This window comes from Sorex araneus, chromosome 1 (genome assembly GCF_027595985.1).
Source record: "Sorex araneus isolate mSorAra2 chromosome 1, mSorAra2.pri, whole genome shotgun sequence".
Lineage (NCBI taxonomy): Eukaryota > Metazoa > Chordata > Mammalia > Eulipotyphla > Soricidae > Sorex > Sorex araneus.
Genome location: NC_073302.1, coordinates 326,728,811 through 326,745,071, shown reverse-complemented (window position 1 = coordinate 326,745,071; position 16,261 = coordinate 326,728,811). Strand labels below are relative to the sequence as shown.

Here is a 16,261-nt window from a genome sequence, read left to right as displayed (position 1 = left end):
CTTCTTTTTCTCTATCACTTTCTCCTCACTCTCTCTCTCTCAGTCTGTCTTGATCTGTGTCTGTCTCTCTCTCAGCAATGCTTCTACACGAGTTTTCTTTCAGAAAGTCTGTAGAAATTCCCCATCACCGTTACTTTTACCTCATTTTAGGAAATTCCCTGTTCCAAAAAGCATTTAATATCTAAATTCAAATACCACCATTAATGGATAGCTTCCCTGACTCATTCACTAAAAATAGCTATCCATTTACAAATCAGTTTTGTTATCTTCTAGAACAAAGTAAATGTTGCCCAGTGCTGGACCCTTGTAACAAAGCACAGTGCTTGCTTTGTAGCAGGTAGTTGGCTTTGTGGGGTCAATGCATACCAATATAGTTGGAGATATAGGAGTACATTTTCTGTAAACACGTTATGTCTACAAACCAAGACAAATTTATTTGTAATTTCAAGGTTCTTTAGTGTGATTATTGAGTATGAAATATTAAACATGCTGTAACACAACGTGTTTAATTACTTTTCTTGATCCTTCCTTTACTAGGGAAAAATAAAATAAAAAGAATGTGTGTGATCTTATTCTCAAAGATTGCCATCTGATTCGGGATCAGAATCTTTCCCCTCACACTTATTTGCTTCTTCATCACGCCTGTTTCACAACCCCTCATAGTTAATAGACTGGATCCTCGCACTCTTACCTTTGACTCTGAAAGCAGGAGAGGGTCTTTTTCATCTTTTTCTTCCCCACAGTACCTGGTACACAGAAGAGGCACAGTAATTGTAGGAATGAATAGGTACTCTTCAATAAACAAAGGCCAAGCCAATATCACTGTTCTTTTCTGCTGGTCTGAATCAGTATTAGTAAAAAGGTGACTGATTCTTGATACCATCTAGCTCCATTAGCTATGCCAAGTGTCCCTAGGGAATAGTTACTAAATAAACAAATAACAGTAGCTACAGAATATTTGGGGTGTACATGATGTTTTATGAGCCGCACCCAGCAATGCTCAGGACTTACACTTGGCTCTACACTCACGATTCACACCTGGAAGTGCACTGGGACCATATGGTGTGTCGGGGATCAAAACCTTGGTTGGCTGTGTGCATGGAAATATCCATACCCACTACACTATCTCTCCAGTCTATTATAATTGTTTAAACTGAGAAAGAACAAAAAATACATTTAAGGATGAAAAGTAATATTCATTTATATGACCAAATCAATTTGGGTAATATTTTAGTGCATTTACATCCAATCTGGTGTTTCCAGTCATAGATGATTTTATTTCATATACATTATTTTATAGTTTTTCACTTAACATAGCATATAGGTTTCTGTTTTCACAATTATTTCACTACATAATACTATACTCTACAAATACCCTATTTACGATATTTTATTGGTATTGAACATTGTTGAAGACTGCTAAGAAATTGTCACACATTAAATAATTTTTCACCATTTTAATCAATAGTTAAAGCCATTTTTCTATATAACAGTATTGTTTGACAATGAGAGACTGTCTGCCCTTGCTGAGTTTACCTACCAGTACAACACACAAAAGGTACACATGAATAAAATAAAATATCTCATTAGATATAAGTGATTGGTGATACAGAAATAAAATAAAGTAGTAAATTAGGAAAGAAAATGAGGGTGATCTCCCATTTAGTTTGAGGTGGCAAAAGTGGCCTCAAAGGAAAGAAATTTGAGAGCAATCCTCAAGGAGTTGATAGAACAAACTCATTCTGAAATAGGGTTGAACATGGGGAAAGGATCACGGCTAGGAAACTCTGAGGCACAGAGAATTCTTAAAAATTCAGGGAGGGGGCAGAAGGATATTAAGAGGAGGCAGTAAGATATAGTAAGAGATAAAGCTAGAGAGACAGCCCAGAAAAATTGATTTTGTGGACCTTTCAGGTCCTTGAACATTCCTTGGCCTCTACTCTAAATGAACTACAAAGTCAAAGTAAGATTTTGGGCGAAGAAGCAATCTGACCCAGCTCGCATTTTAACAAGATTGCTTTGGCTTTGGGATGAAATACAGTGACTGGACAAGTTGGCAGAAGTGATGATGACTGAAGCGATCACAATGATGAAAATGCAGCAACGTCATTGATGAGGAAGCTATTTCAGTTAGAGGAAGGGCACAATGACTTTGGTCAGAGTGTGCAGTGAAGTAAAAAAGAAGTTAAGTTCTGAATTATTATTAGATCTGAGTGGATTAAATGTTGGTGAACAAATATCATATTTTTGATATTTCAAAAATATCAAAACTCAAATATTTTTCATATTTAAGTGGGGAGCAAAACTAGGCAATTGAGTGTACAAATCTGGACTTCAAAAGAGTTCAGAACAGAGATAGTAAGGTATTAATGTGAGTGCTCTGAGCACAGAGATCATAATGAAAAGAGAACATTCACCTGCATAAATCTTTATTCATAGTTTCATTATTCAGATGTATACATATATATGTGTATATATATGTACATATATACACACATATATATTCTTATATGAAACACTGGTGTTGTAGTTTCCTGCTTAATTCATATAAATTATTTCCACTCCCCAATAATGACCATTTAAGTTGTCTGCCAGAATTGTTATTTTGAATCTTTGGATATATGAGTTTAAAAAACTCAACACACAGTGATAGTTGATCAGTAATAGAAATATACTTATTTTATCAGTTTATTTATTTGGGCATGGTTTGGGTCACATCTGGCTGTGCTCTGAGTCTGTTCCTAGCTCTGAGTTCAGGGTGTCCTGGTGATACTCAGGGGACCATATGCAGCAATGGCATGAATCAGGGTCAGTTTCATGCTAGGCAAACCCCTTACCTGCTGTGATACCTTCCAGTCCAATGTATTATTATTACAGAAATTTAGTTACAATGTGACCGAATAAAAGTAAGCAAATCCTCAAATGTGTGATGCAGTCCAGCAATATTATTTTAAAATACTGAACATAGTGACTGTTGAAAAAATAAGTGAGTAAAGCACAGGGTCACGGCATGTGCTTTGTCAGCTCCCTGTAATTGAATTGCACTACTGAGCACCTCTGAATTCTGATGGCCTCTCAGAGCATCACTTAGTGGTCCTCAGCACTAAAGAGCTTTAGAGCATCACATTCTCTTGACGAAGATGAATGAAACTTTAGAATTTAAAATATAATCATAGTTAGAAGTTAAATAATGAAAAATGTACAATAATCCCTCCCACACAGAGAAACACACATACAGGCATACACACATATACATACATGCAATCAGAGAAATTTACAGAGAAGTCATTAGATTTGTTTAAATTAGTTTCTGATGTAGATCCAAAAATTGGGAAAAGAGAGCTTGTCAAATATCATGAATTAACTATTACATTTTGGAATAACAGTTCAACCATTTGTTCCCAGCTAGAATCAAAAGAAGCACATTCATAAGTCATTCAAAAAATATTATTTTTAAAATGCAAGAACTTAGAGAATATTTCCTATATTTCTTTTTGTTGTTGCTAAAGTAACACTACATGTAACATTACCTAAGTTTAGGGTTTGCATCACTATAAAAGAACATCTGATATACATTTATAATATATATATTATATTAAGTTCACCCATAAAGATATACAACTCTGCCTTTTATAAAAATTGATATATTTTACTCATTTACCTACCTTCATTCTCTCTTCTCTTCAGGTACTCACTATTTTTTTTTATAGTTTAAAAGTTTGCATTTATTTTATTTAGACTTTTTCCCCAAGATTATTCCATTTTTATTCTTGACAAGTATTTTTCTCTTATTCTACTCTGCTTTTTCCACTCTGGGGAAGCAATGTTCACTCTTGAATGTGACACTCTCTCCTCACATTACTAAATGTCTTTTAATGATAATATTTTGATTTACTAAAAAATAATATGTTCTTCATTTATTTAGTTCACTCATCTCTTTTTTTGGTTATGTGTATTTCTATGAAATACACAGTTGTGAAATCTTTCTATGTTTTATTGATTTCATAAAATATAATATGCTCTATACCCACTTATGATGGTCCAAATAGATTTCAGTTCCTAATTTCTTTTTACTATTTATTAATTTTAAGTTAGCCTATATTACAGCTCAAATGGAAGAGAATGTAAATGAGTAGAGTTCCATATATGTATAAAGAGTATTGAATGGTCAACAACAATTAGCAATAATAAATATTATAGAAAAGATCTAAAAATATTAATACTTAAAGCTTATAAAGTTCACTTATAGGAGGCACTAAGTTTTTTAAAATATAGAAAAATAAACTGAGAATCAATATTTTAAAAATGAGAATGACAAGATATATCTAAAACCAAATAAAACCAACTAACTATTATATTCATAAAGGTTAAAGAACTTTTAAGATAGCAAAGTAATTGTGAAGGTTGTGTGAGATGATGTAAGTGACATATATTAAAGAGCATACTTTAAAGGAACTCTTTGGTCATACATATTTTTATCACTATTTCTATCACTTTCTTTCATCCATATGAGAAACTTTATAATATATTATTAATCCTTTTTGCATTTATCCAGTTAATTTAGATTTTTGATTTTTAATAGTCTGATCAGATTAAAACATGAGCAATACAAGGAAAATATTACACATATATATTTAAAAAGATTTTTCTATATATGTTTCTATTACTGATATGTAAAAGGCAAATAACAATCTCTATTGTCATTCTGAAAGTCATAGAAAGCTTTTGAGAAAGTTAACCTAAATTATTAATCTAAGAGCCAAAGATGTTATTGATTTCTTTCAAAGTAATTACTGAATGCATATTAAAGTGTCTCATTATACAAAAGAATAATAAATATTAATTCTATTTTGCTTTAGATGATAATGCCTTTGATCTTCTGCAGAAGCCCATTATCTATACTCTTAAAATTTTTCCATATAATGATGTAAGTTTAATTCAATGTTCCATGTAACAGGAAATAGAGCATAATTTTTCCTTATACACATTTTAAAATGCATCATAATAAATGATAATTTCATAAATTACTTTAGATAGTATAATATATTGCTACATGAGCTTTCTCCTTTAAAAGAACAAGTTGTATTTTTCAAAAAATCCTAATAGGGTCTAAGATATTTCTAAATTTATATGTTATGTTTAAATTGTACTGGAAATACCAAGAATTTTTTCTTCTTCAATCCCGTACTCATTCTCCAACATTATTTTTTAGAATGTCTGTAATAAGCATGGTAGTCCTAAAATGTATTGAAGATTCTTTTGCTACTTTTAAGGCTTCTCTGACTCAAATGTAAAAATATCTAACAATATGTCATCATATATCACAATGTATGATTATACACAATGTATGATCATATCATTATAATATAATAAAAATATGTTATTATAGTACAAATGTGTGGTATTTGTGAAAAAAAATTCCAAAATCCACCTCCTAAACTTTATTTCTCTAAGCACAATATCTCTTTATTTAGGAAGGGTTGATGAAATTATAATTAGATTATAAACCCTATAAAAATACTTTTCCTATTTGAATATTCAAACTGTATTTAAATAAAAATCTCTTAAGCTCATTTCTTTATAGAGAAAGACTAATAAGAAAATTCTGGCAGAACGTCCTGACCCTGCACCAGACTGTCTTCCATTGGGGCACCTCAGTGTGCAGTGAGTTGAGTTTCCCTCCCTACCCCAAGCAGAACCCTGGCAGTCAAAAACCTCCAGAAACCACACAACCTTTTATACTCTAACCCACTTACTTACCAAAAGTAGAACACATTAGTTTGGTTTTAACATACTTGCTTATATTCTCTTATTTACGGGCTTAAGTGGCTCCAGAATTAAATACAACAACCTTCACCAACCTTCACACACTTCCCTCTTATTGTGATGGGAAGGTTCTCGGTGGTGAGATTGGTGTTTGAATATTATCTATAATGAACTACTGTGAACTACTTTTATGAAAATAAAATATATGAAAATCAAAAAGAAAAGAAAATTCTGTATCATGATATGAAGCTCATGCCATTCATTTTATATTAACTTGTCATGTTGCTATTTCCATCATATGCATAAACTAATCATTATAGTAAAATATTTTTTTAAGGATATAGTATACTGGGCAAGTAACCACCTGGGCACAAATTCTTATATTTGGAATGATCATAATATCTGCCTTCTGTGGTACCTATTCTCAACGTGCTTATTAACCAAGAAAATTCATGAAATGCCCAAGTTGTATGTTAACATACAATAGTTACATAGTTGTTTTAAAGAACATAACATATCCCCTTAGTATTTATCATAAATATAATTTAGGTATAGCATATTACCTAAATGCTATAATTTTATGACTCTTAGACAAGTTCAATATTCAAAAGATGGTACTCTTTCCTTCTCTAAGTTCACTCTTCTATCAGATGATATTTAAGTAACTTAATAAGTTTCATCAGGAGCATCAGCTCAGGGTGGGATATATTTCATAAACTTCATTTCTTCTTGATATTTTTCTTACACAAATCCATGAGGTAGAAATGTAAACAACAGTGAGCTCACTGGTTAAAATAGAAGCCGCCTTCAAATTGCTGTTAGATATCACTAAAAACAAGCAGGTGGGGCTGGGGTGGGGAGGGAGTCTGTGAAATTCAAAACACAGTCTGGAAATCCTGGCAACCGCACAGAGCAATGCATGACATGCCTCCTCATTAAAGGAAAACAAAGTTTTGTTCCCTCTTCAGTTTGTACAAAATTACCTGTTTGTTTTCTTAAGGATTTGTGATTCAAACTTAACCTATATTGGGGTGAGAGATAGTACAGGGTTTACAGTGCTTGCCTTGCATGTAGACAAACTGTGTTCATTCCCCTGCATGGGTGCTCCCGGGAATACTTCCCAGAGCCATCGCTGTACACAGCTGGAGTAGCTCCTGAACAAGATGAGAGAGGGCCCCCAAATAGTATTAATAAATATGTCATTTAGGTTTTAAACAACCCTTGAGTAAAAATAAGTATAGACTAAAGAATAGAGATTGTTACCATCTAAAACTGTTGTTTGGAAATTTTTATAACAATTATGATAATTTACCAGTTTATTAGCAAATCAGAAAACTTGCTTATCACAGTTAAATAATTAATGGTCTAACAACATTAAATTCTGCTGAGGTTGTGGAGAAACAGAATCTCAGTCTTTCCCAGAAGAAATACAAAATGTGGATTGAAGGGATACTACAGGTGTTGAGGTTTTTGCCTTGCCTGAAGTCTATGCTGGCTCAATTCTAACCACTGTATATGGTCCTCTGAGCACTGCCAGAAGTGACTCCCGAGCACAGAGCCAAGAATAGGCCATGATCACAGCTGGGTGTGCCCTATCCCAGAAAAAAAAGTAAAATGTTAATTTGAAAGACAATATAGATATTTCTTATATAACTACAGATGAAATTCAGCTATTAGGCTTGCTATTCACCCAAAAGACCATGAAAGAAACTAATCTATCTCTTGGCTCTGCACTCAGGAATTACCCCTGGTAGTGCTCAGGGGACCATATGGGAGGCTGGGAATAGAACCCGGGTCGGCCGCATACAAGGCAAACGCCCTCCCCGCTGTGCTATCGCTCCAGCCCCCCAAGAGCCAGATAGTAAAGTAACTAAAGCACTTCCCTTGCTTGCAATGATCCCCAGTACTGCATACTGGTCCCAAAGTCACACCAGAAGTGATCATTAAGCACAGAGCCAGGAGTAAGCCCTGACCACAGCAGGATGTGGCACTCCAAAAAACAAAACAAAACAAAACAACCAACCAAACCAAACAAAAAAGAATGCATATCATTAAAAGAAGCCAGTTTGAAAAGGCTACCTATTGTATGAAGCAGTACTGTGTTACTCCAACTATATGATATTCTGTAAAAGACAAATTGTGGAGATAAACGGTCAGAGTGTAATACAATTTGGATGGAGAGACAAAAAACTAGGTAAAACCACAGGACTTTCAGGATGATGAAAGATAATCTGCATGATATTGCAATTACATAAATCATCATACATTTGATAATCCTATATGATATGCAACAGTAAAAATGAAACCAAATGTAAACTAGAGATTTGGAGTGATAATAATGTGACAGTGTCCATTAATTAATTCTAACATGTCTACTCTCCTGTCAAATGTTCTGAGAAATTTCTGCATGCACTGAGGGCAGAGGCATATGGTTATTCGTAGAATCTTCTTTTCAATTCTTCTCTAACCTAAAAATGCTCTAAAAGCATTTCATAAAATTTCTATGAATTACTGTCTTTGATGAATTATGTATATATATCATATTTAAGATGACAAGGTTGAACTAGAATAATGAGCTCTTAAACCAACATTCTGTGGTTTTTAAATCAGAATATTATTGGGCAGTGGTTAGAGTAAAAAAAGAGCCAAAGAACCAAAATTGCTTATTGAAGGGTCCACTATGATAGCATTTATTTTTCCATATGGTCCCTGTCGAGGACAAAATGATGACAGAGAAACTGTTATATTACATGTTAAAAATCACTTTACAAATGTCGTTAAGATTTAAGGACGATTAATGGGGATATTGAGGGATACTATATGCTGGATTTAAAGATGGAAGTAGAGATTAAAAAGACTATGGGTGCTTTTTTTCTACCATGAAAGGTAGAAAAATGAACTATTTCATAGAGGCCCCCGAAAGGAAACAGTCCTGCCAGAACTTGAATTTAGCCCAGTTGTACCTTTATCAAACTCCTGACTTAATAAAATTGGACTATGATAAATATTTGTTGTGTTGAACTACCAAATGTTTGCAATTTGTTACAATAACAATAAAAATTTATATAAGCTACAACTGACTTTTTTATTTCAAGAGAAATACTATTCACTAGTATTTATACTATATTGTGCATATTTAGTTATGCCATTTATACTATATTGAGAATAATTAGCTATGTGCATTTATCTGATTTATTTAATTTTAAAAATTCTCATAAAGCTTTATATATGTATACATGTGTATAAAATAGGCAGCAAAATTTAAAGTGTGGTGATAAATGTCCATGATTTTAAAAATCATGATGAAAGTATTATTACAAATATCATACATGAAGACCTGTTGAAGACCTCTGAAATCCAGCCACAGCCATGCTCAAGGCCACTCTCCACATATTTGGACAAGCTTCACGCATGAAGGAACCGGCAGAGGAATCCAGGTGTACAAGACCCAGGGCGAGATCTCCAAGGCTGCTTGGATCAAGACTGTGCCTCTTCCACCCAGATTCCCCATATTTCAGTAGCTAGGCAGTGAAACTGCCCCCAGTGCCGTGTAATCCCATCAATGGCCAAAATCCAGAGACTTTAAAACAATTCGGCCACGTGACATCTGATAGATTAGTTCTCCCTCTTGGAGAACCTAGCAAGCTACCGAGAGTTTACTGCCTGCATGGGGGAGAGCCTGGCAAGCTCCCCGTGGCATATTCATATGCCAAATACAGTAACAATGATTGGTCTCATTCTCCTAAACCTGAGGAGCCTATAATGAGGTACCATTGGGAAGGATGAGTAAAGAGAGGCTGCTAAAATCTCAGGGCTAGAATGAGTGGCGACATTACTAGGCCCACTAGAGCACATTGATGATCAATAGGATGAGAGTGATACAGTAATCATACATGATATTAAATAGCATATTAAATAATTTAAGTCTCATTTTTGCTTATTTGGAGAAAATATCATAAATAATCATCTCTTCACAATACTAGTATATATGTGAGAGGGGATTTGGGCCCCATTGGGCTGTACTCAGGGAATATCCTTGGTTATGTGCCCAGCAGTGACCTACAGTGCTCAGGAGATCATGTGTGGCATTGGGGATTCTAACCAGTGTCATAACTATACATGTATGTAAGGCCTTACCTCCTGTGCCATTTTTCAGTCCAAGACTAGAATGTTTCTAAGATGTCAATACTCTACTGTGCCAATTTTACTTAATGAAATAGGCTTTGTGTTATTTATTCACTTTTATTATTCTTATAGAAGAGTTCCCTAGATTCTTACATTAATACAATACACAACACAATTAAACCCAGGAAAAATTGATAATCATATCAACAGGAGCTGATGATTTGCTTGAAATTCTTTAAATAAGATTCAAATTCTCTCAAATAAAATAATAAAGAACATTTTTCACTTAATAAAATAGAGAAATGAACTAAATTTATTTTATGCATGTGTTCCTTAAGATATTAAAGTTATTTAACTACAGATCATTCAGTAAATATAAATGAAGCACAATTGTTTCAAATGCATGAACTGTATTTTTAATTCAGTATGAGTTTCTAAATAAAAAAAAACTGTTTTGAGAAATTAAGCAAAGCAACAGATAATGAAATGAATGCTTTTCATAACCTCACAGTTGTCTTTTGAAGAACATACTTCAAAAGTATGTGCATTCATCATTAGAAAATATATTTCCACTTGGCAAAGATAACTGAATGTCAGTGTGTAGCCCTAAATGAAAAGTTTGGACTTTGCTCATGCATTGCTCTTAAAAATGATTTTCAGTGTCCCCTTGGTGATGACCTGAGACAGACATGGTCAGGGACTTGTCAGATTTGCTCCCTGAAGGTCCTTCCTTCTACTCACAATGAACACAAGTGTATCTTTTTTACTGCCAATGTTTTCTTGGCCTGTCATATTGGGGATACAGTTTTACATAACCCATAAGAGGAATTGTTGATTTGACTGGAAAGTTGTTTGAATTTCCAGAGAAATCAAAACAAGTTTCTCATATAGGACAAAAAAAAAAAGTAGATAAATTGTTGTCAACTATTCCAGGTGACACTAGTTTGTGTTATTTTTCTTACTAAAGAAGTAAACAAGAAGTAAACAAAATAATGCATAAACATCTCTTGATTTTATTAAAATACATCTCAAATGAAAGCATTTTGTATCTCTTTAGATGTTCTGAAAATTCCAATAAAATAGACTAAATAAATTGAAAAATTGGAATGCTGAAAATTATGTGGATACCAAACAAAATGACTGATTTTTGTTTGTTTGGGGCATCACATCAGATTACATCTCTGTCCTTAGGGTCTCTTCTGGTTGTGTTTAGGGAACCATAAGTACTGAGTTTCAAAACCGGATTAGCCACATGTAGAGTAAACCCCAAAGTCCTACATAATCTCTTAGGTGGCCCCAGATAAATATTAACACAAAATATTATAACATTCTAAAAGATGGAAATTTGGTGGCAAAAAAAATGGGTATACTTATTTTGGGATTGTGCAATTTGTTGTGATAGTTAGAACAGGAAGTACAAGAGCATATTGCCCAGGTTCAGGTCAAAGCTCTTCTCTATGACTTGGGTATATTTCTTATCTCCATGTACTCAGATATAAATCCAGCTTAAAACTGAATCACATGAAGATTTAATGAGGTAAAGAAGCATATAATGAACTATCAATGATAAAATCAATGTTTGGTGTTTTCTAGGGAGTACTGTCTGATAACAGGTAAATAATAAAATGATAGCTAAGAAACAGCTTGCAAATATAATAATGTTTTATTGAGTTTCCTCCAGAAATGATTTATAGCATTTAGCCTTCCCTCTTAAATGTTGCAAAATTTCCTTAGCATAATATTCTCTGACTGGAAATAGTTTGCTTTTCCGTTATTAAAAATTCCTTCACTCATCCATAAGTGCATGAAGAAGCTTTCCCGAACTGTACTTAAATATAACCATTATAGAGTCTAATCATAGTGAGTTTGGTAGTGTTTATATTTTAAACATTAATTAATTACTAGGTATAGATAATAAACTCCTGGGGATTATAATACAATGTATATATATGTATATATGTACAAAGTATACTGTCATGTACAGGGAAACTCTTTATTTCCATGAAAGTTTAACTTATCAACTAAAACCTGATTGTCAGCTCAAATAAAATCCTTTATTCTAGTCAAAATATCTAGCTTTGCAAATATTTGATACACTTCTATCAACTTTTGAATACTCTTTTGCCATTCTATTGATATTCTGAGTCATTTATCTTAACAATTATGCAAGAAATATTTGAGTATCTCCTACTTGAAAGACACTACTCTATGCATTGTGGAATACACATTTCAAAACCTATGCATCCTTTCTTATTGAAACATAAATTTGATTTTAAAATGAATTTAAATTTTTAAGTTAGAATTAAAATTAAGTGTAAAGATGCTCTGAAGATAGGGTTAAAATGCTTTGCGATTCTCACAATCATTATATAAATTTACAGTACAAGCACTTAGAGAACATTTTAAAAAGATACCGATATTTCAAAATCAGTAATCATTTTCTAAACATACAGGAAAGATGTACAGAAGGGACTAGAGAAAGTGCCAATGATACACCCCACCCTACCTCCTGCACAGCAGAGCATCCACCCCAAAATTATCTTCAATGATCTTTATGCTAGGGTTAGAATCTAATCCAGAGGATATTAAATTAAATAACATAGTCAAAGAATGGGGTTGATTGGATAGCAAATATGATAATTAAATATGATTCCTATGCCTCAAACTGAGGAAAAATGAAGAAAGAAGGAAGGAAGGAAGGAAGGAAGGAAGGAAGGAAGGAAGGAAGGAAGGAAGGAAGGAAGGAAGGAAGGAAGGAAGGAAGGAAGGAAGGAAGGACAGAAAGAAGGATGGGAGGATGAAAGAACATAAGGTAGGTTGAAGGAAGAAAGGAAGGAGCAAGCAGAAGAGAGGAAAAGGGAGAGCAAAGGAAGAAAGGATGGAGAAAGGAATCTAAAACCAACATATTTATTATTTGATAAGCTTCTAGTGCCTCTATTTCTTCATTCATCTGGTGGATGAGTAATACCGAAGGGACAAAACAGTAACTAATATTGGGTCAGAAGTTGGCACCTAAAAGTGACATTCAGTAATGTATATTGCACAGAAACCAACTAATAAAAATATCACCTCACTTACATAGCATCAATTTACTCTATTTACTAAGCAATTATTTCAGATATGCTACTCAGTTTTGACTGACCTAGCACGGATTATACCTATCAGCCCATATGTGAGAACATAGTTTGATCACCAATGTTATAATCATTGAAGAACTATTGTGAGTGTCTGAATATCAGGTTTATTTTCAGTTGAGAAATTAATGAAGCATATTGAATTTTATTTGTTGATTAAAATGGAAAAAATCTGTGGAAACAATCTTATCATTAAAATCATATAAATTTATAATACAATTAAATTATGAAAATCAAAACTCAGACACCCTTAAAAATCATGTTCCTTCTTAATAAATTCAGGATGTTGGAAATTACAATGTTTTTGATTTTTGTACTCTGATCTACAAAATGTATGACATAAATTGAAAATTTTGCCTACTAAATATGAGTTGATTTTCAGTATACTGTGTCTATAAATAGCTCAGACTTTGAGTCCTGATGATCAAATTTACTGATATAAAGATTAAATAGTACATAAATTGTTATGAAATAATTCTTATTCAAAGCAAGAGTTTCAATTCCTGTTATGCCTATACTTGGCACATTCCCAGCATAAATATTAGTCCAATTATACAGATAGGCCATAAAATCTTGGATCTAGTTACAATTTCTAGTTGAGAGACTGTTCTATAATCCTTAATTAACCCTAAATTAGATAAGCATGCTTGAGAAATAATAGGCCAATAAAATCTTCCTGTGATGATTCACTAGTAGCTTCAGTTTTATGATATATTGAAAGAACAAAAATCAACCTGCTTATTTTCCCTGGTTACCTCATAAATATATCAAATGGGTCACATCAGAAGGTCATTGACCAATGTTAACCTGAATATTTTCTTGTGGTGATAAGACAACCAGGAATGTAAAAAATAAAAATTATTATATAAAAGTTTTCTTGATTTTAAGTTATTATTAAAAGAACATTTGATTTAATGAAAACATTGGTAAGTAAATTTTCTTTCAATATTTTATATATGCAATGTTTTTATTTTTTTAAATATTTATTTATTTTATTAGTGAATCACCGTGAGGTACAGTTACACACTTACAAACTTCTATGCTTACATTTCAGTCATACAACGGTCAAGTATCCAGCCCTCCACCAGTGCCCATTTTCCATCACCAATGGTCAGAGCATCCCCCCCCACCATCGCCACCCCACCTCTGTGGCAGGGCATTCCCTTTTGCTCTCTCTCTCTCTCTCTCTCTCTCTCTCTCTCTCTCTCTCTCTCTCTCCTTTTGGGTGTTGTGGTTTGCAATAGAGGTACTGCGTGGTTATTATGTTTGGTCTATAGTCTGCTTTCAGGCTGTGTCTCCCATCCCGAGTGTATCCTCTCAGCACCATTTACTTGGTGATCCTGTCTCTAACTAAACTGCCTTTTCTCTCAGTATGTGAGGCCAGCTTTTTAGCTGTGGAGTAATCCTCCCGGTACTTTTCTTTAATAATCTTGGGTTATAGTTTCCCATTCTATTACTTTATATTGCACAAATGAGTGCAAATTTTCTATATAGGTTCCTCTCTTTCTGACTCATTTCACTTAACATGATATTTTCCATGTCTATCCATCTATATGTGAATTTCATGACTTCATCTTTTCTAACAGCTGAATAGTATTCCATTGTGTAGCTGTACCATTGTTTCTTTAGCCAGTCATCTGTTCTCAGGTACTCAAGTCTTTTCCAGATTCTGTCTATTACAAAGAGTGCTGCAATAAAAATACAAGTGCAGATGTCATTTCTACTATACTTTTTTTATGAAATGTGTTTAAAGACTGCTGTTTTTTATGAGAAAAATATGTAAAACCATACTAAGCAAGGTACCAGAAACAAATACAAAGAAGACTAAAATAATAGATTGCATATGTAAAATTATATATTTTTCTATTATATGCACAGGAAATTTCCCATTCACTTGAGCCAAATTTGTAAAAACTAGGTATTCTTTCTAAAAAGAATGAAAATGAAAGTATAGAGGTAGTTTAATGCACTGGGATTCATGCTTTGATGTAGGAGACCGGGGTTCAATCCCACATTTCATTGTACCCCAACCAAATGCCAGGAATAATTCCTAAGCACCTGACAAAAATAAAAGTCATAAACAAGAATTCCCTTATGGCTGAATTTTCCTTCCTCATAGGATAAAATTTCTAGACACTAAATTTTTAGATTGATGATCTAAATATATATTCCTACTTCCTACTCACAGTTCCTTTTTTATATGGATGCTGTTGTATTATTTGTCTAACAAAACAAAAATAAGTGAGAGTAGTATCTCCTTGGTTTCAGAGAAAAACTATTTATATTGCATATCTATGACTAGGAAACAAAAGATTTATAATTCAATTTCACTTTTGTCTACTAATATTGACATATAAACTAACATAAATATCAAAAGTATATATTTTATTTGTTTTAATTTATTTAAATTTCTTAATCAGAGGTATTTACTGAGATCAGTTAAGTTAATGGTGGTTTCACTACCATTTACTCAAATATCCATACAACTAATTTTTTAAACAACCATAATGGTTGTTAAAAGTTGTGTTTCTATTGGAAAAAATGAAGATATCAAAAACAGATAAATGATTAGAAACTTAAACTACTAGCTCATTTCTAAGCCTGTGGGGCTCTGTGGTCTATCTATGCACACAGTAAGGTAATTAAGTCCCATTTACAGAATATGAAAGCATTTGTCTTAATGACCTCTTACTGTAGATGAAGTCAGAGCGTCTAAAAGGACTAAGTACTGCAATCTAATTAGGTAGCAGATTTAAAAATATTCCCATTACTACTGGTAAGTGAACAATAGTATAACATCTCACTTTACTTTGCCACTGTATTTACTGCCATAACAGCAATATAGCAGCAGACAAATCTTAGGAGACTTATCTCTATATACTGTTGGGTACTAATAATTATCAAAAGAATAAAGATATTGTGAATAATTTATTCGCTTAAGTTAGTCTATGATAAAAATACTAAAATCCTGATATGCAAATAGCATATATAAAAATGAGTCATTAATGCTGAAACAAGACGTTCTTTAATAATTTTCATCAAGCTTTGAAGATAAGTATAAATTGTGATGTACATAATTTAGAGGGGTTTCTATCACTTCTTTAAAATAATAATTTATTTGGTATTTAGGATTTAGAAAGTTAGCTAATTAAGGAAGTCATAGCCTAAAACTGCAGAGCACAAGACTGGTGGGAATACAATCATATACTAGAATCAGTATTCCAGAAGTTGAAAAA

General features: G+C 32.9%; 1 protein-coding gene across 3 annotated transcripts in view; it reads right to left on the bottom strand.

Moving 5' to 3' along the window:
• The window catches only part of SGCZ (sarcoglycan zeta), a 1,018,550-nt gene that overhangs the window by 663,587 nt on the left and 338,702 nt on the right, over positions 1 to 16,261 (bottom strand). For 2 of the 3 annotated variants that reach the window (XM_055138572.1, XM_055138579.1), the window contains exon 2: positions 692 to 746. The exons of the other annotated variant lie outside the window; for it this stretch is intronic. The gene's annotated coding sequence lies outside the window, so the exon portion shown is untranslated. The remainder of the gene's footprint in view (positions 1 to 691; positions 747 to 16,261) is intronic. 3 annotated transcript variants of the gene reach the window in all.